General features: G+C 44.6%; 1 long non-coding RNA gene across 2 annotated transcripts; it reads right to left on the bottom strand.

Moving 5' to 3' along the window:
* Positions 1–25,507, bottom strand: LOC116576332. 2 transcript variants are annotated; one of them, XR_004280125.1, is made up of 4 exons: positions 25,451–25,507; positions 21,823–21,929; positions 21,287–21,342; positions 1–2,590 (listed from the first exon to the last, which is right to left on the bottom strand). It is a non-coding gene; the product is annotated as an uncharacterized LOC116576332 (long non-coding RNA). The 2 variants fall into 2 exon arrangements; XR_004280112.1 differs by lacking the exon at positions 1–2,590 and adding an exon at positions 15,898–16,230.
* Positions 25,508–25,658: the final 151 nt, after the last annotated feature.

The raw sequence follows: 25,658 nt of genomic DNA on the forward strand, positions 1-25,658 counted from the left end.
TATATATAATTCAAAAATCACATGCTGAGACAAAGAATATATGACATTTGAAACTCAATATTCTACTATTGCTTATTTTCTTCCTCTGCAAGTAATTTTCATTGTTTGTTCTAGAAATGTCTGGTAGCTCAGTAGTAGAAATGGAGATGGTGTTTTAGACCAAGAAGGAAGCTTCTCTTTATTCACCACATGATAGCTTTATTCCCTGAATCACAGAAATTTTCTGTCAGCTCTGTTTGGCTTGCAGGATATTTTCTCTCACAGAATTTGTTAAACAGAATAACACTGTGTGATCCTGGGATCAGTTTGTGAAACAAATCTGTCCTCCTAAGGCCACACATGCCTATGGAGACAGACACTGAACACAGCACCTGGACCCATGCTGTGTAGAGGCACAATCACTTGGAAAACTGTACATGGGAATGTGATGATATATCCTGAACCCTTCAACTGTCACGCTCTGTCCTGAGAGGAAGCTTAGTAGGAATAGGTGAAGAGGCTCCCCACAATGGGAAATCTGAATTGTTGTTCTACAGGTAAGTAAATATTCATGTTCTAAGGGTTGTTCCGTCAAATGAACTAGGTAACTCTCACTGTTACACTTAACTTTTTTTTTTTTAATTTGCGCCCTCCCAGTGGTCTATGGGGTTATCTAAATGTATATTATAATTTTCATATTATTGTACAGATGTCATTCTTCTATCAAGCTGACTGCTTTTACTTTCTTCTGATATTTAGGAAAATGTTCTATTTCCAATTACCAGTGTTGAACACACTCTTAAAGAGAAAACACACAGAAACACACCACACTGCCTTCAACAGATCAGGAGGATGTTGCCACTGCAGCAATAGTCATTACTTTTAGAGAATTAGAGAATTACCGGTCAAGTCTTCCTCAATGTACATGTCAGAGTCTGAGGGCAATTATTAGCAGTCTGAACACAAGGGGTTTTCATAAGGAATGAAACTAGAAATTCTTATGGGATTTTTGTGGGTTACTGTGGACACATTTGTTGGCTGTTTGAGTGATGCTGGGGACTGTTGGTGAGAAGGGACAGTATCATTGCCTCAGTGAAATGAATCTTTCGCAACTGACCTTTGGAGTATCTGCCCAATGTTCTCAAATAGAGTCCAGGGGTGGGATCTCCAGGCTGTGCCTATAGAGGGAATCTTCTAAGAGGAGGCAGGAGCTTGTTTCCTGCCATTGTGTGATTTGGAGAGGATAAGCAATACTGAGACTCAGGACAGGATGTGTAGGAGCAGGATGTGTAGGTGCACACTGAGCCAGGGTAGCCAGGTACCTTCTTGGGTAGGCCTTAGTCCTAGTCCCTCAGACCTTTGCCAGTTCAAAAGCAAGTCGCTGAGAATCACAGATTTAATTCATTACACCATTCTGGAGTCAGGGACTAATTCATAGAGTTATAAGGCTGAGTTAAGATTTGGATTTTTCTCTGGCCAGACGCTTCTTCCAGGGCACCCACCCTATGCAATAGAAAGCTTGGGGCAAGACGCTTGGAGAAACTGATGGGAGTCATGATTCAGGGGTCTAGGGCATTTTCACAAGGGCCCTAGGCAGGTCTCAGGTGGTCAGGGATACCCATGCCCTGGATCTAACTACATTCCTGCTCCAGATCCATCATTCATCACTGTGGCTACTCTGGGAAATTTTCTTCTGCTCCTTCCATTTTAACTTCCCTAATTTTCAATAATTCTGATGAATTTTCCAGCAGCTTCACTGTAAAACATGGGTGAGGATCCCTGCTTGCCGCCACATTAACAATGCTGATGTGAGATCACATCAGACAATAGTACATATTCCCCATGAGCTGTGACATATCAGTCCCATGTAAAGGCTAAGGAGTAAGTTTCCATCTTCCCTTGCTGTGGAGCCATCCAACTTCCCTATCTGGCATCACCCATTACCAAGTGTCCAGCTCATTCTCTAATCATTCAATAGCTGAACACTTACAGAGCAATGGTCAAACACCTGTTCTTTCCTTTCTTATGGCTTTACTTGGGCCAAATAAATTGTTGCCTCATTTCCACATCCTAGATGAGGGAACTGAGGTACAGGGGTGTCCCCATAATCTCTGGGGGACATGGTCCTCTGAAGTGGAGTGTGAACCTAGGCAATCACATATGCTCACTCTGCTGTATGGTGTTTCTCTAGTGTCTCAGCTAAAGAAATATATTTTCCCATAAAACCTGTCTGTTGGGGGTTTTAAGTGCACGCATATACTGTACCATCTTCATAACTCCTACTCTGATCCACAAGTCTCTGCTGCGCAGCTGAGGAAGAAGTGGTCAGAGGACTGAACCATGTATAAAGTATGACGAATTTTTCTCTGGTCTTCAGCCTGAAGGTTGTCAACAGCCCTCTCCTCTGTTACCTGTTGCTCAGGCTTATGCCAGACGACACAGACAATGATGTGCCAGCCAACTCGGGAAAATCACCTGTCATCAATAGACAGACTGGACAAGGTCACTTCTGGCCCCACAATAAGGTCCAATCCACTGATGAGTCAAAGGAAGGTATTATGGAAATTTCTTCATGAAGTTGATCCAGAGTACTCTCGCTCTCACTAAGCACCTTATGCTAATGAAAAAGCAAAAAAAAAAAAAAATGTGATGGAACATTTTTCTGTAATTTCATGTGTACAAATTTAAATTTACTAAGTCAACTGGTGTTAGTATTGAACTCAAAGTTGGGTTCAATCTTATAGGAAACAACAAGGAAAAGTGAATTGGGGGAAATTGGAGGGGGAGACAAAGCATGAGAGACTGTGGACTCTGAGAAACAACCTGAAGGTTTTGGAAGGGAGGGGGTGGGGGAATGGGTTAGCCTGGTGGTGGGTATTAAGGAGGGCACATATTGCATGGAACACTGGGTGTGGTGCATAAACAATGGAACACTGAAAAAATTTTTTTAAAAATTTAAAAAGGGGGGGATGGGAGAAGGAGGGTGGGGTTATGGACATTGGGGAGAGTATGTGCTTTGGTGAGTGCTGTGAAGTGTATAAACCTGGCGATTCACAGACCTGTACCCCTGGGGATAAAAATATATGTTTATAAAAAAAAAAACTTAAAAAGGGTCATTGGGGAGGGTATGTGCTTTGGTGAGTGCTGTGAAGTGTGTAAACCTGGCGATTCACAGACCTGTACCCCTGGGGATAAAAATATATGTTTATAAAAAAAAAAATTTTTTTAAAAATTTAAAAAGGGAAACAACATCTCTAGGTAAATCTTAGAACTTATCTGAATCTGGAATATAGGGAGATATAGATCTCTCCCTGAATCACTGTTTCCAAACTTTTAAAACTTACTAGATAGGATTCAGAACAGGTTTAGATGGACATAAAGCTGAACAGATAATACAGAAAATTTCCATTAGCTAGGCCTCCAGTTCCCCCTAGGAATAACTTCTTACTTGGGGGTGGTACACTTTTTACAATCAGTGCAACCACATTGATGTATTTTTATTCATTCTCAGTGCATAATTGACACTATAACGCATTCTTTGTGATTTGACATAGTATGAGTTTTGACAAATGCATATGTTGAGGATTCCCCCATATGGCAACATATACAATCTTTACACCTACGTTCCTAGCAGTATGAATCACACAACTGGAATTTGCAGGCGGAGAAAGACATATATTGTAGGATTCCACTGAGAGGTACTAAGGCCTAGAGGCAGGTGGGAAGGTGGAGCTATTTCCTCATGAGTGCTGAGGTATTTTTAACCCAGTGAAACAGATTTGTGGGTAAATTGTAAGAATAGATACAAAGATATCGAAGAGATTACTGCCTATGTTCTCCTCTAGGATTCTGATGGATTCCTGTCTCATGTTGAGGTCTTTGCACTCCTGGGTATTTACCCCAAAGATACAGATGTAGTGAAAAGAAGGGCCATCTGTACCCCAATGTTTATAGCAGCAATGGCCACAGTCACCAAACTGTGGAAAGAACCAAGATGCCCTTCAACGGACGAATGGATAAGGAAGATGTGGTCCATATACACTATGGAGTATTATGCTTCCATCAGAAAGGATGAATACCCAACTTTTGTAGCAACATGGATGGGACTGGAAGAGATTATGCTGAGTGAAATAAGTCAAGCAGAGAGAGCCGATTATCATATGGTTTCACTTATTTGTGGAGCATAACAAATAGCATGGAGGACATGGGGAGTTAGAGAGGAGAAGGGAGTTGAGGCAAATTGGAAGGGGAGGTGAACCATGAGAGACTATGGACTCTGAAAAACAATCTGAGGGGTTTGAAGTGGCGGGGGGGTGAGAGGTTGGGGTGCCAGGTGGTGGGTATTATAGAGGGCACGGATTGCATGGAGCACTGGGTGTGGTGAAAAAATAATGAATACTGTTATGCTGAAAATAAATAAAAAATAAACTAAAAAAAAAAGAATGGATACAAAGAATTTTGAATGACATTAACACTCCTGAGGGTATGCTTACAGATGACTAGAAACATAAATACTATGAATATTACATCCCAGGAAAGCAAGGAGAAACCAAAGGACTAGCTGATGAAAAGAGAACCTGTATTACTGTACACATGGAAGTTGAAATAGTCCTTTACTATGTGGAGAAGAGGAAATTTACACTGGGTAGGATGCATCACGGGACTCTGCCATGGAAACAAGGCATGCAGTTCGTGTTTGCCGTACTTCACATTGACTATTTCATCCTGATTAGAGCCCCTTAGCTAAAAAAGCAAAAACTCTGTTTCTCACTACTTTCCTACTCCTCTGCTTTGCATATTTCATCCCCCAAGTAGATGGGCCCAGCGGCAGCTCAGTCCTTACTTGTTCACCCATCACAGCCATGCACTGCGACTCTGTGTTCACATCAAGCAAAACTCCCAGAATAATTCCTGAGCAATAATAATTCAAGCAATGTTCTGACAGTTCCTCTGTGTCCTCCAGATCCTCCAGAGAGCCCAGCGGAGAATGTTCCTGATGACAGGATGGAGGAAGGCATCCCATCTCTCCCCAAGGTAACATCATCTTTCCTTTTCTGAGTTAGAAATCTCTCGTATTCTCTCTCTCTCTCTCTCCCTCTCTCCCTCCCTCTCTTGTTTCTCAATCCTATTCAGGTAGGAGAAGCACAATGTACAGTAGCAATCCTATAGGCAATTTCCTTGTTTGGGGCCATGTTGAGTGCGTGTCTATAACCAACTGAGAGCTGAAACAGAAGGTAATACAAATGACAGTATCAGTTACAACATGTATAGTAGCAAGCCTTTCCATTCATGGAAACTTTTGTTTCCTGAAAAAGAATGTTGTGTTTGCTGATCAGAATGGACTACTGCCATGGAGAGCTCAGGCCTTTTCCATAGGTGTCCTCTTTAATTTGGGGCAGCCATTGACCTTGTATACGTTCTGGTTTCCTGAAATCATTGGAAAACACTGTATACAAGGGTGTGATCCTCACAGTGGTTCTTTTCTCTATTTGCAGGTAGAGGCAGGAAGAACCCAAAATTGTACATACCCTAGAGACAGTCCTTTTTCACACACAATCTAGGTGATGCAGAAGGTGGGGGTGCCCTGACTCCTTTGGAGAAACACCCAGGGTCCGGGTTCCCACAGACAATGTGGGTAGGGGAAGTGATATAAACCACCTCTACTGTAAAAGCTATAACTGTTTCACAGACTCTAGAAGGAAGTCGTTAAATTAAATGTGGTTTTTGCGTGTGAGAGTGGAAGGGGGTCTATGTATGAGTTTATGCAGCATGATTGTAAACATGGCTGCATGAGTGTATGGTGTGTGTGTGTGCGCGCACGCGTGCACATGCACACACATACACACACAGGCACACACATATTTCCTCAGGAGCTCTTTCTCACTTAACCAGCATTGTGCAGGGGTTGGCTTTCTAAAGAGAAAAATGAAAATACTCCTCACGTGCATGTTTTGCTTACATTGACTCATTCCTCCTCCTCTGCATTTGTATCTGGGGAATGCTTCAGTATTCCTTTCCACGACCTGAGATGGAGCCGACATGAATGGTCCTAGCTCTTAACTCTTCCTACATGGAAAGGTCACAGTGTGAACCAAGGCCTAGGTCCCACTGTTGATGTTCCGGGCCACTGACCTGCACTTACCTCTCAGCCACAGGGTCATTAGAGAGCAAGGGAGTTTCTGCATCTAAGTCCATGATTGGTAGTATCAGAGTCTACAGAGATCCTCCAGACTGCCAAAACATTAGAAGGAAGCCTCAGTGGCCACATAAAGCAGGGTAGTTACAGGGGCACTTCACAGCTGATGAGGCCTAGCACTTATGTGCAATGCACCTGGAAAGCTAGCATGGTCCTGGTCATCCCACAGATTCTAAGGGATGAGAGGGCCCATGCAAGATAGTGCAAGTAACATCTGTCAGTGCTGGGGTCATTGCTTGGTCGTGGCTGAGGCAAAGAAGAAGCCGTGAGAGATTTCAGTGTATTTGAGGACATTTGCATAAGCCTTACAAATGCTCGGCCCCTGCAGTCACACATCCAAGGGACAGTGGGAAATAGGAACTCAATGGAAACCTCAGTTGTGAGCTTGGTGCCTAACACCCTTGTTGCAAATCCCCTGCACAGCTGGGTTAGAGTGTCGGCCCATGCTCCTTGGCTCATCTCCATAATGAACTTTCCATTGGCTCAATGGCCTGTACAGGATAATTGGTCCCTGACTCAATGGACACACATGGACACACACAAACATGCCCAGACACACAGACACACACACATGTACACACACACACACACACACACACACACACACACATAATATAAAGGATGAGAAGACTAGAAGGGAAACATGGATACCACATGATGGATAATCATGAAACTCTACTTCTGAAACCAAAACGACACTATACGTTAAAAAATTTGAATTTCAGTGAAAAGAAAAAGAAAAACAGGCATTTTTAAATGGTACGATGTCAGTATTCCAAGTCTTTCATAAGTGATTTCTTTTAGGATAATTGATTCATGAACAACTATAATAGGTATTTGCCTAGGATTGATTTCAGTCTCCCAGTAAAGTAGAAAGCCTTACAGAGACATCAGTACAGTAGCGGCCTATGGGCATCCTGAGAGAAGAACTGGCATACAAAGAAGAGAGCTGCATTTAGTTGAACCTCAAAGATGCAGGAGAGGTCATGGGACTCTGTCATTACAAAATAGCATGCATGTTACAGTTAATCCTTTTCTAGACTGACCCTTTCATACCAAATAGTCTCCTCATAGCAAGAAAACCAAAGGTCCAGTTTCTCTTTCCTTTGTGTTCGTCCACTCTGCCTTTCTTTGTCCACCAAGGAGGACTTCCCAGCAGCAGCTCAGTCTATCCTTACTCATCACCAAAAAGCACACTGCCACACTGTTCCACATCCCACAGAGCTCCCTGGCTAGTTGCTGAGCAGCATCACCGGGTCCTGATTGGTCCTATGTCTACTCCTAGCTCCCACGGAGTGCCTTGTACAGAGCTTCTCGGCTGGATGCCACAGGAGAAGCCCCAACCCTTTCCAAGGTAAGCTCTTTTTGTCTAAGAGAGACATTTTTTCTTCTTCAAGAGAACTCAGCTATTAAATTTGGAACCTGGACATGTCAGGTGATATATCTAATTATGTCAGTGGGGAGAATTTCAAGTGAGAGTGTGATACCAGATACAATAGTGTATTTTTGAATGACATCAGCTACAAGCTGTATGGTAGTGAGCACTTTCCTCAGCAGAAGTGTTTGTCTTTGGATTTTTGGTTTCCTGATCAAAATGGCCTTGCATGATCTTGTAGGAAATGTTCGAGTTTTGTCCTTGTGCACTGTGTTTTGTTCTGGGGCCATTGACTCAACCCCCGGCTGCCATTTGGTTTCCGAAATAGACACAAAACACCTGTGTAAACACTGTATAGTGTGAGGTATTCCTCACACTGTAACCTTTTCGCTAACTGCAGGTGGATGAAGAACAGCATACGGGTCATGTTTTTATAAAAATGGTCTTCTTCAAGTCCAACATCACTGACGAAGAAGGTGAGAAATGCTTGTCTGCTTCAGTCTGCAGGAATCACCCTGATTCTGCATTCCTTTTGGGAATGGATGTTGAGATTTAATGAGAGAACCTGTCCTGTAAGGAACTATGACCTTGTTCCACATTCTCGGAGGCAATAGGTCATTTAGGTGGTGTGGTTTCTGGTGTGTGAGTGCTGGGGTTGGCTGTGTGCATCTGTGTGGTGCAACTGTCAGTGTGTGTGTGTCTGTGTCTGTGTGCCTTTCTGTCTGTCTGTGTGTGTTTCCTCAGGAGGCATTTCCCACTTACACAACAGTCAAACTTCTCCAAAAAAAGAAAATCTCATCAACCCTGCACATACAATGCATATAAATGTATCGCATACAATACCACTCTCCTCTCTCAACACAGACGTACCTGGAGATTTGCTTAAAACTCCCTTTCCTCAGAAGGAGATGCTGTAGGGATGAATGGCTCAATTCTTGCCTTCTATGTGGAAAAGCAAAAATAGGAACCTAGGCCCATGTCCCAGTGCTGTAGCTCTGGGACACTGATCAGCACTTATCACTCAGCTATGGGACCATCAGTCACAGAGCAAGTCCCACATCCATTACATACCTGGAGATGCTCATCTCCATTGCCCAACATTTTAAGTGGCCTCCATGGACAAATAACCCAGGGCAGCTCATGTGCGTTTAACAGCCCATTGAAGACTAGTCATTAGTGAGGATCACAGAGAGAAAGCCCACATGCTTGTGGTGAGTCAGAGATTGTGAAAGTTGTGGATGTAGGTCCCACAGAGGACCGGGCATGTCAACATCTGTCAGAGATGGGGCCAATTCTCATGCAGGACCAAAGCCCATGATAGCAACTCCCCACTTCCTTCACCCCCCCGCCCCCCAGTGCTTGGCAACCAATCCTCTGCTCTCTGCTTCTATGCCTTTGACCATTTTATACACCTCATGGTCACACAAACACACAGTATTTGTGTTTCTGTGATTGGTATATTATGCTTAGAATAAGGCTCTGCGGGCTCATTCCTGGTTCCGCACATGATAAGTTCACTTCTCTTTTGAAGTTGGAATAATATTCCACTGTACTAAGGTACCACATTTTCTTCATCAATTTTTCAATTCACCTGTGTATGGACACTGGGGCCATTTCCATTTCCTGGCTATAGTGTAGATTGCTGCAGTGTTTATAACGTTGCAGCTCTGTGCTAGAGAAGCTGGTTTCCTTTCCCCTTACACTATGTCCAGAAGTGTGACCACTGGATCATGTGGTACTTCTATTTGTGGTTCTTTGAAATACTCGTTATTGTTTTTCATTCATTATGTCTGTACCATTTTACATTCTGTGTACCAAGGCTCTGATTTCCCTTATTCTCATCAATATTCCCTATGGTTCTGTCTTTATCTTCATCTTTCCTTAGCCTCCCCCCACCTCCTCCCCTCCCTTTTCCTTTCCTTCTTTTCTTTCTGTAACTGGCATCTGAACAAGTGAGGTGATATCTCTTTGTCCTTTGAATCTGCACATCCACGGTAATCAGGGATGTGGAGCAGGTTTTCATATGTCTGTTGGCCATTTGTAAATCTTCTTTGAAGTAATGCCCACTCAAGTCTTTCTCCCATGATCAAACTGGGTGGGTGGCTTTCTTGGGTTGTTTTTGCAATTCACATGCAGGAGTTTCTCATATATTTTGAATCTTAGCTCCTTTTGCAATGTGTATTTGCACATGTCTTCTCTCTTTCCATTCTCTCCATTGTTGAAGAGACTATCCTCCATGGTGTAGTCTTGGCATCCTTGCTAAGGATCCTGTGCCCGTGTATGTGTGTTCATTTGGGAGCTCTCTATGCTGATCCATTGTTCTCCCTGTCTGTTTTTATGGCAGTACCATATGGTTAGAGTATTGTAGCTCGCAATGCATTTTAAGTCAGGAAGAAGGGAGCTTCCACTCTTCTCTCATGCTCGAGATTGTTTTCGCTATTCGAGGTTCCCTGGGGATTTTGGTATTATCTGTTCTGTTACTGTAAATACCTGCAAATGAATGACCCAATCAGGCCAGCACACTACTCAGCAAGGAACCATGAAGGGATGGGCACTTACGTCTTCATGTTTGGATTCTACAGCTCTGCTATCCAGAGTGCTAGCCATTAGCCTGTATCTCTCTGTGTATAACTGATTTTATTCCATCATTCTTTAACTCACTTAATTCCAAGGAAAGAAACATCATATTCTCAGACACACTAGCCACATTTCATGTGTATCCCTAAGAGTTGGAATCAGGGCCTTACATTTGGTGGTGAGAGCTATAATAAACTTGAACAACTGAGTGTGAATGGTGATTCCTGTAGCATCTCTATCACATCTCAGATTCACAACTGTGATAAATATCTTAGTGAAGGGCTCTGATTCCTCCAAGCCTAACAGACTTCTGGGAACCCATGGAAATTTTCAGGGAAATGCTGAATGACTCACCACAACCTCAACTAGAATAGGAGGAATGGCTGGGCTCCTCTCTCCAATAACGGGATTGCTCATGCCTGTGTCTCTGTGGATTTGTTTGTGGAGATCCTGGACGATGTTATCAACCGGGGTGTGGGGGGGGGAGACTCTTCTGATCCGAATGGTTTTGTTTGCTTGGCACCTCTTGGGAATTGTGTCTCAGAGAGGACCATTCTGTTAATGACTTATTGTGAATGTATTCTGGCAGGGACACAACTCTCTCACAGAAACCTGACCCAGAGTCAAAGTTCTAGTGAGTGCCAGGTGGTCAAGGAGTGTAACTCTAGCATGTACAACTTCTAGGACTTGTAACACCATCTTCCTCCTTCCTTCCTTCCTTCCTTCCTTCTTTAATATTTCCTTCCTTGCTTGCTTCCTAGTTTCCTTCCTTCCTTCCTCCTTCCCTCTCTCCCTCCTACTCCCCACTCCATGCCACCCTACCTCCTATTTCCTGTCCTTCCTTCCTTCCATCCTTCCTTTCTTTCCTTCATCTTCCTTTCTTTCTTCCTTTCACCTTCCTTCCTTCCTTCCTATTTTCCTCCTCCTCCTCCTCCTCCTTCTTCTTCTTCTTCTTTTTTAAGATTTTAGTTATTTGACTCAGAGATATAGAGCAAGAGAGGCAATAGAAGCAGGGTGTGAGCAAGAGGGAGAAACAAGCTTCCCACGGAGCAGGGAGCCAGATGCAGGGCTCGATTCCTGGACCCTGGGACCATGACCTGAGCCAAAGGCAGGCACTTAATGACTGAGCCACCCAGGTATCCCTGTAACACCGTATTTCTGTGGTACTTGCGCCTCCTTAAGGACCACTCCCACAGCTGCACTGTTAAAGAAATTCCCTCTGGCATAACTGCATATACTCCAGTGTCTTTTCCCAGAGTCACATAAGGGCATGTGCTTCCGTCAGAAGAAGGTCCATGTGCAGCTGCACTGCAGAAGCTCCAGGGTGGGCAATCATTCTAGAGGACTGTGTGAGGGGCTGCTGGGCCTGTTTCAAACTCTTGTACTAACAGCCCCACTGACCTGTCACTTGTGATCGTCCTATCATTGTCCTGTCCCAGGGCAGAACCTCTGGGAAGTGGGCCAAAGGGTCACTGCTCCTCTCAGTACCAAGTGCTCTTGCCAGATGGTGTCAGCCTTGCCCCCTATCACATCCCTGTCATGACCACCCTGTGACCTTTCCTCATGCTTTCCTTCCAAAAGTCAGGGCAAACCCCTGGCAGATGCTTTATGTTTATGTGGCCACACAGCTGTCCACTTCCCAGAGCCTCATTGAGAGACTAAGGGAAATTGGACAAGTTACCATCCTCTAAATTTCACTCACCCTTTATAATGGTTCTAGGAATTGGGGGAGGGATAAGGTTGTCTCCTGAGTATGGTCATGTCAGGCTCAGAACAGACATGGACTACATGGAGGTAGTTGACACTTTCTCCCTCAAGGTCTTCAGCAATGCCAGACCCAGGACAGCAACTCCCCAACAAGAAGAATCAGTGGATTTAGTGAGTGGGTATCAGCACATGGACAGTCTGTCCTCCAGTGCTTCTCTACTTCATAACAATGTGATTGGTGGAGGTTGACAGTAGAAAGGAAATGAAGCATATCTTAGGAGGGGAACATGGCAGGAGAGGAGCCAGGAGGGAGGAAGGTAATAACAGGCACAGACTCTCGTGAGGACAGTGATCTCCCGCAGGAGGGACAGGAGGACACGGGCATCCATCCATTTCTGGTCATGGAGAGAATGTGAGGCTAGAAAAGCAGGTCAGAGAACAGATACCCACTCCCTCCCTGCAGACATCAAGGGCTGGAGCCTGGAGAGGACTCAGAGCTGAGGGCCAATCGCCCAGAATTCAGGGTACTTCCTTCCTGGAGCAGTGGGGTCTATGTTGCTACTTCCACTAACTCCGACTTCCTTTCCAATGGCCACCCCCACATCGTCAGTGCCATATCCACCCAGAGACTACTTTGCATATTCAGAGGACTCAGATGAACACAGCAACGTGATGCCCATAACACATTCCTTTCTTTTGTCTCTTTTTCCTTTCTCTCTTTGCAATGCATAGCCCCTCTTTAGTGCTCAAACCCATTGTCTATTATGAGGCTCACCCTGAGGAACCTGGTCTCATCCAGGTACTTGAGGCCTTCTCTCTTCAGGGTCTAGGAGATGTTTCTGCAGCCCCCTCACCCCCTTCCACGGCGCTGCCCTGGCCCCTGAACCTGGGCCTGCACCACTGATTCATAGTGAACAGTCCTGAATGGCCCAGCAGTGAGCCAGGCTGGGAGTCAGAAGGGCTGAGCTGGACAGGGCCCAGAGAAGGCTGGCCCTGACCTGGTCATGTCCCACATGGGTGTTTTCCTATCCTGGGTGTTTCTGGTCATGCCTGATTCTTCCCTTCCTTTCAGATATCAAAAACTTCTCTAGTACAGGGTTCAAGAAGAGGAGCAGAGGGTGATGTTTTGCAGGAGGAACATGAGGAGCAATTCTAAATGTGAGATGCCTGCCATTGAATAGGAAGGCACAGGCAGCTCATCCCTCCCTCAACATACTCGGTTGGGTCTACAGTGGAATAGCCCAGCTGCTATTGTCTGCCACCATGCCTGGTCATAATCCAGGCAGCACATGAGATTATGCCCTGAGCACATCCCCCATGGAACCAGGACCCAATCCATGCATGCCCCTGAGCAGGAAGTGCTATGTCCTCCTTCAGCTGTTTGATTAGGAGGCAGGGATCTGGGTGCCTGGAGGAGGTGTGTGCATTGATTTATTTCTGAAGAGTGCCCTTGAAGATGTTCTTCATGTCACTCTGCAGCACACAACCCTGCCCTCCCAACCTGATAAAATCAACAGAGACTTTCCTCTGTTAATATCTAGGTGTGATGAGACATTTGGGGTTGGTTGTGACCACCTCCAGATTCAGGCATCTGGCAAATGAGTGAAAGACATAGGCCCTCCAGCGCTCATGCCAGCAGGACCTCAGCTCCCCCTGCTTTGCATCTCTCTGGACATATTGGCAGGCACTGGTAATGAGGAGGAGACATTGTAGGATCCCTATCTGACTGGCAGCTGTCCATGTGGATAGGTCCCCTGAGCCCTAGGGTGCTTTTCAGAAATTAAAGCACACACCTCCTCTACTCCTGTCCATGGTGGCCCTACAGGCACCCAAGTCCCTGCCTCCAGGTCAAGGAGCTGCAGGAGGACATAGCCTTTCCTGCTCAGGTGCACACACGAATTAGGTACTGGTTCCATGGGGGATGTGCTCAGGGCATCATCTAGCGGGCTGCTTGGATTATGACCATACTCTTGTCTATTTCTAATAGGAGCTAGGCCAGCACTGTGGTTGATTTCACTCTAGATGGACCGAGTAAGTTGGGAAGGGATGAGGCACATGTGCCTTACTTTTTCATGGCAGGCAACCCTCTGAACCTCCCACTGTGGGAGACAGGAGCTAACTCCATGGCACCATTTTCTAATGGGACTCTTCAGCTTCTCTAGATTCTGCCTTAACTGGCAGTCAAAGCCTTCAGAGAAAAGCTTTGCTATCTGGTCCCAGTGTAAATATGTCCAGTGGGTCAGCATGTACACTGTGCAATCTCATTCCTTCTGGAGTTCAGGAGCACCCAGGAGCCACTGTGCCATCCAGCACCCAGATACACCCAGGGCCAGTCCACAGAGAAGTCATGTTGAGGGCTCTGAGAGACTAGAAAAGGGGCTGCCAAGCAACAGAAGGACCCACAGCCACAAAGAAGCAGGGCTATTAGGAAAGGCACCCTGATGGCATGGTAGACACCACCTTCATTCAGTTTCTGGGGATCCACGCAAGCTTCTCTTTCTTCCCAAAAGGCTTAGGTCCTACAGAGATACCTCCAGCCCCCAGAACTCAGATGTATGTCCCACCAGAAATCCTACCTTTCTTGTAGAGACTGTCCCAAACGTGCCATATGATCTCTTACAGCTCCACCTCATGTTTCTCACAGCTGCAGAGGATGATGCCCTGGTCATATACCAGGCGTAAGTTCTTCAGGGATCTTCATGAGCCAGACAGACCCTTGGTGTCCAGCTCCAGCTTTAGTGCCACCCACGGAGTAACTGTTCAGGGGGCATTTGGCCGTTACAGGCCTCAGAAACAAGCTGTGTACAATTCTAACCTGGAGATAAGACCAGGGACCCCTGAAGATAAGACAAAGGGACCCTCTGAGACTGCCACCGCCCCTGAGGTGGGTTGAGAATTAGTGCTGAAGACCTAGCCTCTGAGGAGGAAGCAGCACTCCAGGTCATGCCCAGTGCACTTCTGGAGGACACTGAGGCCATCTTCAACAACAGCACTGGAGAGCCTTCCTGTTCTTTCTCCCTGCCTGCAGCAAGATCCACTTCTCCTCCAGCTGCCCTCTAGCCCCCAGCAGGAATACACAGGAGGAGAGATGCAGGAAGACACACAACTGCCAAGGCCCAGAGGCCACCCTGGCTTCCAACTGAGGGGAAGTTCTGCGTGTCCTTTATCTCAGAGGGCACACAGCTTGTGTCAGAACCCCTTCCAGTCACCTCTTCACAATCAGTCCTCAGCTCTGACCCACTGGCTGACTGACCCCTGTTGACTCCCAAGTATCAGGCAGGGCTGACCTGCTGGGTCCCCAAACCACTACCCCTGCCCCCTCCATCTCACCAGGTAGGGAGTCTGCATGAGAAGCCCATCTCCTGACTGGCCAGCTCCAGAAGCAGGGGCAGTTCCTGTCCCCATTTATGGTGAACCTCCTCCCATGAGAGGAGGCCCTCTGAACCCAAGGCCTCAGTGACAGCTGAAGATCATGCCAATTGTGCTTTCCCTCCTGCTCCCAGCACGTCCGAAATGGGAGTCCCCATCATACTCTCTGGTTTTCAACTGGTAGAGCTCCTCTTCCACACTAGTCCTAGTAGTGCCCGTCCTCAGGCCTGCCCATCACTGCTGCTGCCACATTCAGCCTATTTTCAGCACACCTGAAGGTCTGGCTCCCAGCCAGCCTCTGACCCTGAGGTCAACCTCATAGACACGACTGTGTTTTGCGCCACTACTGCCCCTAATATCATGTTCCCCGGGGCCCACCCTCTCAGAGCTCCCTGACTTCACATGAAAGCCTAGCATTGCTGCCTGCCCCACTGCATATAGGGGGCTCTTTCCCCAGGACTCTCTTCGTACCTATCTCTGATGAACACAGCAGGAGCATGCTTGCTTTGAGGATGCTGCATCCATCCCCTACCCAGGGCTTGTTAGACCCTAAACTGCTGGATCATGGACCTGATGTTTTCCTCCAGGTCTGGATTGCCTTCCTTGGGGCCCAAGAGGCAAGTGCTTGGCCTCAGGAAATAGCTTCCTGGAGAATCACCCAATGTCCGTCTTCCTCCCAGGCTGGACCATGTGTGAGCCTCGTTTAGGAATAGAGGAATCCATGGATAGACTTGCCTTTGCGATCCTGGAGCCAGCTGAGTGCCTACAGATACAGCACTCCAACCACAGCCTCTGTCCTACAATGTTGTCCAAAGGTGGATGTTTTAAGGGTATTGTTCAATCCATGTGGCCTCAGTCTTCACAGGGCAGGTGAAGGAAGAACTCATCTCCTATTTCCCTCAAAGCCTGGACGTGGCGGGACTCCTTCTGCCAAGCTTGAATCCTCCGCTCTCCCTGTTTCCTTTCCAAAGTCCCCGTATCTCTTCCAGAACTTGTTATAAATCCATGTTTCTGTTCCTCTTGTGCTCTGTCAATTAAGGGTTCAAAAGCACCGATTTGAGTGAGGGGTGCCATGGGAAACAGACCTGTTTCAATTTTCCTGTGGCTCAGCTAACAGGGTATAGAGAGTAGCACACTTTGGCAGCTAGAAGAACTGAGCCCTGCATATGAAAGTGTGTTTGGGACTTAAGGATGCAGCCCAGGGTATCGAGCGTCCCAGCGGACGGATACGCCGGGAGACTTATCCCTGCCTGCTGGAACTGCTGCTGCTCAAACACTTCTCAGATCTGGAGCAGGCTGGACATCCCTACTGTACACACCGTATGGGAGGGGGGAAAAGACAAAAGGGAGAGGGAAGCAAACCATAAAATACTCTTAACAATAGAGAACAAGTGTTGCTTAGGTGACTCAGTTGGTTAAGTGTTGGCCTTCAGGTCAGGTCTTGATCTCAGGATCAAGCCCCACATTTGGCTCCCTGCTCAGCAGTGAGACTGCTTTTCCTTCTCCATCTGCTCCTTCCCCCCACCCCTTCATGTGTTTCTCTCTCCTTCTCTCTCTTTCTCTCCCCCTCTCTATTTTAAGATTATTAAAATCTTAAAAATTGAGCTAAAACTGAGGGTTGATGGGAGGTGGGTGGGGTTGGGCTTCATGGGTGACAGGTATTAAGGAGGAAGGGCACTTGATATGATGAGTTCAGGGTGATTGTTGTATTCGAGTGATGAATCACTGAATTCTACTCCTGAAACCAGTATTGCACGCTGTATGCTACCTAGCTAAAATTTAAGTAAAATTTTGAAAAGGAAAAAAATAAGAAAAAATGAAAAGAAATTAAGGTAAAAATAAATACAAGCATTCTCAATGCAGTAATTAAAAGACAGAGCATGAGAATGGATTTTAAAAACAGAAGAACCTGCTACAAGGAACTCATTAGATGTGGTCCATATACAGTATGGAGTATTATGCCTCCATCAGAAAGGATGAATACCCAACTTTTGTAGCAACATGGACGGGACTGGAAGAGATTATGCTGAGTGAAATAAGTCAAGCAGAGATAGTCAATTATCACATGGTTTCACTTATTTGTGGAGCATAAGAAATAGCATGGAGGACATGGGGAGATGGAGAGGAGAAGGGAGTTGAGGGAAATTGAAAGGGGAGGTGAACCATGAGAGACTATGGACTCTGAAAAAAAATCTGAGGGTTTGAAGGGGGGGGTTGGGGGAACCAGGTGGTGGGTATTAGAGAGGGCACGGATTACATGGAGCACTGGCTGTGGTGCAAAAACAATGAATACTGTTACGCTGAAAAGAAATAAAAAATTAAAAAAATAATAAAATAAAGCAAAAAAAAAAAAAAAAAGAAGAAGCTAACTTTGTCAGAAGACAGATCAGTTAAAAGTAAAGAAGCAGAAAAAGTTAAGCCACCATGCTAACCCAAATGAAACGTAACCCAGAGGAGCTACATTCATTTCAGACAAAGCTGACTTCAGATCCAGGAAGATGAACAGGGATAAAGGGAGGCATCATCTAAGGAGTAGGGGGTCCATTCTCCTATAAGACATAAACCATCCTTCACCTATATGCACCTCATAATCCAGCATCAAATTATATGACACAAAAACCATTGACAATGGGAAAGAAAAATGGAAAAATCCACTCCCTTGGTGGGCTGACATTCAAATACCTATGTCTTTCACTATTCACATTCGAATACCCAAAACCCTCCTCTTTCAGGAACGGATACCTGCATCATGCATAAAGTCTTTGAGGATGAACTGAACAGTATCTTCAGTCAACTGAATCTGAAAGAGATTCATGAAATAATGTATCTAGCAACAGCAGAATACACAGTCTTCCCAAAGTCAGCCGAGCATTCAACAGAATAAGCGCATTCTGCGGGGGAGAGGGGGGGCGGCGGGGAACCACACACCTCATCAAATTTAAAACAAGAGACCTCATGCACATTATGTTCTCAGACCCAAAAGAATATGAGCATAGAAGGCTAAAACAGAAAAATAACTAGAACATTCCAAAACCTGCTGAGGCTACACAACACGTGGATCAAACAGACAACACTCAAAAGAATGTTCAAATATTTTCCAACTAGTGAAAATGAATATACACCTTTATAAAATGTATGGACCACAGTGAAAACAGTTCTTTGAGGGAAATTTAGAGCACTAAATACATACATTAACAAAATAAAGATCTGAAGCAATCAGCTAGATAAAAGAACAATGTAAGTCTCAAGCAAACCAAAAGAAAAAAAAAAGAGAAAAGAAAGAAAGAAAAAAGGAATATTTTCTGCAGAAATTGATAAAATTGAAAATGGAAACTCAATAAAGAAAATCAATAAAACTGAAACTAGTTCTTTGAAAGGATAAAATCTGGGGCATAAATATTTGGAATTCTTAGGTCTCCTTGATGGATAGACCCTTTAATTATGATGTAATGCCCATACTGATCTCTTCTTACAGGCTTGGTTTTAAAATCTACTTTGTCTGATATAAGGATGGCTACCCTTGGTGTATAGCTATTCTGGCTTTCTCTTGACGTCAATTGCATAACAATTGTTTCTACGTCTTCTCACTTTTCAGTCTGTCGATATCTATAGTTCTAAAATGAGTCTCTTATAGGCAGCCTACAGTTGTTTTTGTGTGTTTGTTTGTTTTTTCCATTCTGATGCACTATGTTATCTGACTGGAGAATTTAGTACATTTACTTTCTGAATGATTATTTTTAAATTTTTTATTATTTTTATCATTTTTTATTATGTTATGTTAGTCACCATACTGTATGGTTAGTCACCATACAGTACAGTACATCATTAGTTTTTGATGTAGTGTTCCAAGATTTCATTGTTTATGTGTAACACCCAGTGCTCCATGCACTATATGCCCTCCTTAATATCCATCATGAGTCAACCCATCCCCCCACTCCCCTCCCCTCTAAAACTGTCAGCTTGCTTCGTGGAGTCCATAGTGTCTCATGGTTCGTCTCCCCCTCCAATTCCCGCCCCTTCATTTTTCCCTTCCTGCTCCTAATGTCCTCTGTGCTATTCCTTATGTTCCACAAGTAACTGAAACAATATGAGAATTGACTTTCTCTGCTTCACTTATTTCACTCAGCATAATCTCCTCTAGTCCCATCCATGTTGAGGCAAAAGTTGGGTTCAGACTAATGATTAAAAGGTATGAATTTAGGGCCATTGGTTCCCTGTAAAGTTAGTGTTTCTGGTGATGTCCCTTGGTATTTTCTAGTCTTTGTTGCTTTTGGTCTTTTTTTTCCACATTCAAAAGCACTCTTTAATATTTCTTATTGGGATGGGTTAGTGCTCACAATGTCTTTTAGTTTTTGCTTGTCTGGGAAACACATTCTCTCTCCTTCAATTTCGTGAGTAATGGTTATATTGAAAGAGGTCCAAATAAATAAATAAATAAATAATAATAAACAGGTCGTATCCTATACTGTCTAGGGCCTGAAGCTTCAGGACATGTTTCAGAGTGTGCACTCTGCTATTGTGTTTTTCTCTTCCTTCCCTCAGCTCAGTGCTGTGCAGAGTTTCTCCTTCCCTCTAATGCAGAGTGTCCAGACCTTGTCCACTGTGTGGCAAGATTTAATTAAGTGTGCCTTGGTCTTCTTGTTAAATGAAGCTAGAGTTCAACAGAAAGGAAGCTAGATCTTATTTCACCTAGACCTAAAGCTCTGAAGTACTCTCTGATCAGTAAACCTGCTGCATGGGAGGAATCTGTGCTGGTCTTTTGTGAGTGGGTCAGCCACACAGATTCTTAGGTGAACTCACCTTGCTGCAGATGCACTTGCAGGGCACAAAGGTCAGGGCTTGGTGTAAACGGCTCTGGCCTCTACTTGGTGGCACTGTGTTGTTCACTGTAGTTGGTCAGTGCTGATGGGTGGGGGAGAAAATGGCAGCACCCCACTCTCTTGTTCCCAGAGAAGAGAGTTCACACCCACCACTCTTTAGATAACCCTCATAGAAGGGAATCACTTGCCCTTCTTGTGTCTCCGCCTTCCATTCCATCCCTGCCTTTACCATTTGTGTCCAAGCTGTCTGCCTGCCAGTGGCACACTGTTGTGTTTTATGACAGGTGTAGCTGGTTTTCAAAACTACCAAATCTTAGGGGCTGGTGTGGCATAGACCTGCATAGATTCTCTGGGGAGGGTTTAGCCACACTGTGGCCAGGTGCTGGTTGATGCCAGAAAATGGTCACACAGCCACAGAATGGTTGATAGCACCAAAGTTTGCTGCCCTCCGCTAGTGTCTTTCATCCTGTACTAATGAACAAGGAAACCAGTTGGCACCTACCCGGTCTTTGTGCCCAAAGTGTCTCTGCCACCTCTCCCAAAGCTACTCCAAGAAGGGGAGCTGTTTCTCACCATGCAACCCAAGGGGGATCCTCAGAACACCTTGCCTACTGTCAGGTCTCCAGCCTCTGTCCAAATAGGAGTACCACCAAGCCCTCCAGGAATGAACCCAGCAACGGTGTGGGTTTCAAAATCCCAGAGGAAGTATTCCTTCACCTATTCAGCCCAGGGAGTGGTCTTTAAGGAAGAGAAAATGAAGGACAGAAGCAGGAAGGTGATGTGACAAGTCCTGTCAGTTAAGATAGACTTGACTTCTCACCCAGCACATGACACACACTAAAAGAATTTAGTCTCCAATTACAGGTGTCCCTGAGAGAGGTCTCGTGTCACCAGAGAATACATCCGCCATAGTTCCCTAACAAGAAGATCCTCATTCTTCATGCATAATTCCCAAGTGCTGGTAACCAACAAAACCAAGATTTGACATTTGATAGTGGCAAAGAGAGGCAAGTGCTGGGAGAGATTACTTTTTAGAGAAGAGCAAGAAAAGATGTGTATGAACCCAGCATACTCAAGATCCCTGGATGCAATTCCTCTTCCTATTATGTCATGAAATTATGAAATGAACATATCCATCTTCTACACATATTTCCCTTTCCTTTCTGATTTCATATTCACCTTCCTCAGTCTCCAGGTCATCAGGGGAAACCTGACTGTTACCCGGAACCCTCTCCCACTGGTTTTTACTGTGTTGTTTCCTACCTGGAGAGTCTTCCACCTCACTGCTGGAGTCCTTGATGTTCTCCACAAGCCAACCTCTAGAAACACAAGCAGGAGCAAACATCTTATTAGACAGAGAGGCCTGGCCGTTCCTCCTACTCAGGTTCAGAGTATGGTGGGACATGCAGCATCTCCCTGATCCTTCTAGTGGGATTCTCAGACCTTTGCTGGCCTTGATGGGGTCAGAACGCTTCAGCAAGACAGTGATGACAGTGGCAAACCTTCAAATGAGACTGAGATGCTAAAGGAATCATCGTTTGCATTCTCAGTTCTACAGGCCCATTATAATGCTCACCTCCAAATTTAGCAATATGAAATTCCACCTGTTCTAGAAAACATGATATTTTCCTAGTGTGTCCCACTAAAGGGAGTTTATTTTATTTTGTTATTTTTATTTTACTGTAGTTCATTGACTTAATAAATGATTTTGTAAAACTAACTTTAGAGAGTCACATCTATCTAGGGGTTATTGTTCTGGATAGCACAGCTCTGGGATCCAAAGAGGAAGAAGACATTACCTCTCCTCCACTGCCTATTCCTTGCACAGTATTTGCTGGCCTGACCTGACCATTCAAGAATAGTTTTTTCCTGGGTTCTTGCACAAGTGTCAGGCATTACCTGAGGCCTTGGGAAATGAAAACAGTAAGGTTAACAACCAGGTCCTAGAAAATATCACATACAAATTCAATGCCACACCTATCAAAATCCCAATGTCATTCATAGAAACAATAGCACAATCTTAAAATACATATGGAACCACAAAGGACCCCAAAGAGCCACAGCAACACTGAAAATAAACAACAGAGATGGACGCTCCACACTTGCTGACTTTCAGACACTTTAGAAAGCTACACTAAACTAACCAAGGTGGGGCAGGCATAAAAATAGGCACATAGACCAATGGACCAGGACAGACAGCTTGAAAATAAACTCCCACATACATGGCCACATGATCTTTGGCAAGGGTGTCAAGACTACACAATGAGGAAAGAATAGTCTCTTCAACAACTGAAAGAAGGAATAGGCAACCTACAGAAAGAGAGAAAATATTTGCAAACCTTCTATCAGAGAAGATGTTAATGTGCAAAAAGGACCGAATTTGAGAATGGGGAGAAAACTTGATCTCTTGCCCCAAAGGAAATAAACCAATGGTCAATGGGCTGGCCTATGAAAAGATGCTCAACCTAACTAGCCATCAGGGAAGTGTAATCCGAACAAACCCCACATCTGTCAGGATGGCTTTTATCAAAATATGAAACAAGGATTAAACAACAAAAACAACCACCACAACAAAACAGGTGTTGGTAAGAATGTGAAAACGTCAAATGTGGGAACATGGTGCAGCCATCATGGAAACTGTGCTGAGTTTCCTCACACTGCAAAGAGAACTCCCTGTGGATCCAGCAATCACACATCTGGGTATTCATCCAAAGGAAATAAAAGGAGTATCTCGAAGATACACCTGCAATTTCATTCTTATTGCAGCACTTCCACAGTACCCAGGATATGGGAAAAGGCCCACTGTTCATTGACACTGAGTGCTGAAGAAAGGTGGTATATCCATACAGTGGAATATTATTTAACCTTCATAAAGAAGAGAATGCTGTCATTTGTGGGAACATGAAAGACCTGGAGTGCATGAAACTAAGTCAAATAAGCAAATGACAGAAAAACAAAGACTGTATGATTCCATTTCCATGAGCAGTCTAAAATAGTCAATGTCATGGAAGCAGAAAGCAGAAGGGTGCCAAGCATTGGTGAGTTGCTCTTCTATGCATATGGGATTTAGTTATGTCAGATGGAAGTAGAGACCTGCTGCTCAGCCATGCACATTGAGTAAACAATACTGGCTGTCTACTTGCCAAATTGGTCAAGAGCACACATGTAATGTTAGGCAAGGTTTTTTCCCACTAGTAAAGCATGAGTAAAAGAAAACACAAATGTTAAAAGGAAAGAAAGAAGAAAAAGGAAGAAAAGAAGAGAAGAGAGTAGTGTTTGGGAGGAAGACAAAACGGTCACACTGTGGGTTAAGAAGATGAAAGAAAGGCACTCTCTGTAGGTGTTAAAGATGTCTGCACAGTGCTTGCTGTTGTGAACTGGAGGCTGTGTCCTTTCTCATCTCCATTCAGGAAGGAGCCAAATATCATCCAAAGTGTGCACAAGGTGCACTACTGCCTCTCCTGATCTTGAATCTTTGGAATCACTCACCAGCAGTGGAAACTATGATCTATAGATTTAGGATTTCTAGGGCACCCTTGTAACAAGTAGACTGTTTCTGGGGCAAATGACCAACATTTGAAAATCAAGCAGTCTCATGCTTTTGTTTGTTTCTTTGGGGGAAAACACCTACATGGAAATCAAATCCTATTAAGACACGTATTTTTCATAGGGTGGATGCTCCAAAATAAAAAAATTTAAAAATTAAAAAATACTTAAACCATAATGTGGCTCAGTGTCCATTGTTATTGACTTAAAATAACCACCTTGACTTGCTTATTTGTAGAAGCTTTCAGAATAATCCATCCATCTCCCATGGCCAATGGATGGGACATGAGTAGTGACACTCCTGTTACACTTCTGAGGTTCCCTTTCCCCACATGCAAAATGTGCCCCTTCATCCTCCTAACTAAGAAGTCAAGTGGCCACACTGATGCTCAGACTCTGAAGAAGACCTCTTGTCTCTCATTTCATGTGACACTGTTTTTGCCCAACATAAGAGAACCTCCACAACGATCAGTGGTGGGAGACTCATTCTCTAAGCGAGAATGAGTTTTATTCTTTTATTCCTTATTCTGAAGGTAAATGCTAGACCTCAGTGGGGAAAGAGGGAATGAATCACCCCCCCCAAATTCCTAGGACTCCTCCTTTCTAGATTCCCACCAGGTCTGGGTGTGGGCACGTGGTGGCACCAAGAACCACCTGTTGAAGGAAGGAGCCATGCCCCAGCACTCACTGCTTCAGAGGAGCTTGGGAAGACTCACTTAGATGAAGAGTGTGTTGTGTGGGTGAAGTAGCAAGACTGAGGGACTCTGACCTTTTACAGTGTCACAAGACCTACCATGAGGTGAGAGTCATTATTAAATGTAATTGTCACTGACTCCGCAACAGGAATTGGGAAGCATGATTTCGTGTTTATCTTGTGGACAGTTTCCTCTTCCTGGCTGCTGCTGAGATATGTTTTCCTGGTTAATGGATGTGTATGGGGCATATCATGAAGAAGGTTTGAATTGTACAGTTTGATTAATTTATACATACTTATGCATTCATGATGTATGGTGATGGAAAATTTTATTTGGAGAGTCAACACCATTAATTGTGATGTGTAGGGAAATATAAATCTAGGGAAACACACGATGTATCACACACACAGAAACACACAAAAATGCACAATCAAAACCGGAATCACTGCACATAGAGTCCCATACTGATACACCTACTTCCCTGCATGCAAACCCACCCCACTTGCTTCTGGGGACTGTACAACGTGACCATAAGTCTTCACCTAGAAAATCCCTTTGTCACCACATGCCCAATTCTCAATCCCACCATGAAGCTGGAATCAGGTGGCTCTCAACATGAAACTGCCAGAACAGCCCCACTTTCTCATCTCCCAGTTTTCTCCTCAAGTGAGTGACTCCAGAATACATACTGCCTTCACTATCCTCCTGACCAGTCTGCTATTACAGAAAGAAAATGCTCTGAAGATTAGCTCATCCAAGGTCCTGCTTGTAGATCTTTCTTCTTAAGTTGGTGACAATAGAAAACCAGGTGGGAATCTGTGATAGAGACCAGAGAACCAAAAAGCAAGAAGAGGGGAGGCCTACTCATAGACAAAGGCATCAAATTTTCCTAAAGCATGTATTCCCCCCAAGTCCCTTTGGGTTGGCAATTAGGGAATTATTTCCAGGGGGAAGAAATTGTTACTGGTAAAAAGATCACTACCCTGTGTGTTGCAACTGACACTCCAATTGTTTCAAAGTCTTTGGAATCAGGAATCAGTAAATAACAGATTTTACTTAACATGCATCCCACTAAGTAAGTTGTATATATCAACTGGAATGGGCATGCTCATATTTTCATATCTTAACTCACTTTAAAATGCAATAAGGTTACATGTGTACCTCAGATACAGAAAAGAAAGCTTACCTTGGGGAAAGATGGGCCTTTCCCTCGGCACTGTCACTGCTAAGGTCTTCCATTAGGAAACTAGGAAGCTTCCATTAGGAACCTTTTCCATTAGGTCATCCAAGGAAGCTAGTTAAATACAAAGAAACCGTGAGGACGCTGGTGGGGCAGCTCAGGAATGACTCAGGGAGCTTTGCCTGATGGGGGCTATTGGCAAAAGTGTATGGAT

The sequence above is a fragment of the Mustela erminea genome, chromosome 1 (assembly GCF_009829155.1).
Source record: "Mustela erminea isolate mMusErm1 chromosome 1, mMusErm1.Pri, whole genome shotgun sequence".
NCBI classification, from domain to species: domain Eukaryota; kingdom Metazoa; phylum Chordata; class Mammalia; order Carnivora; family Mustelidae; genus Mustela; species Mustela erminea.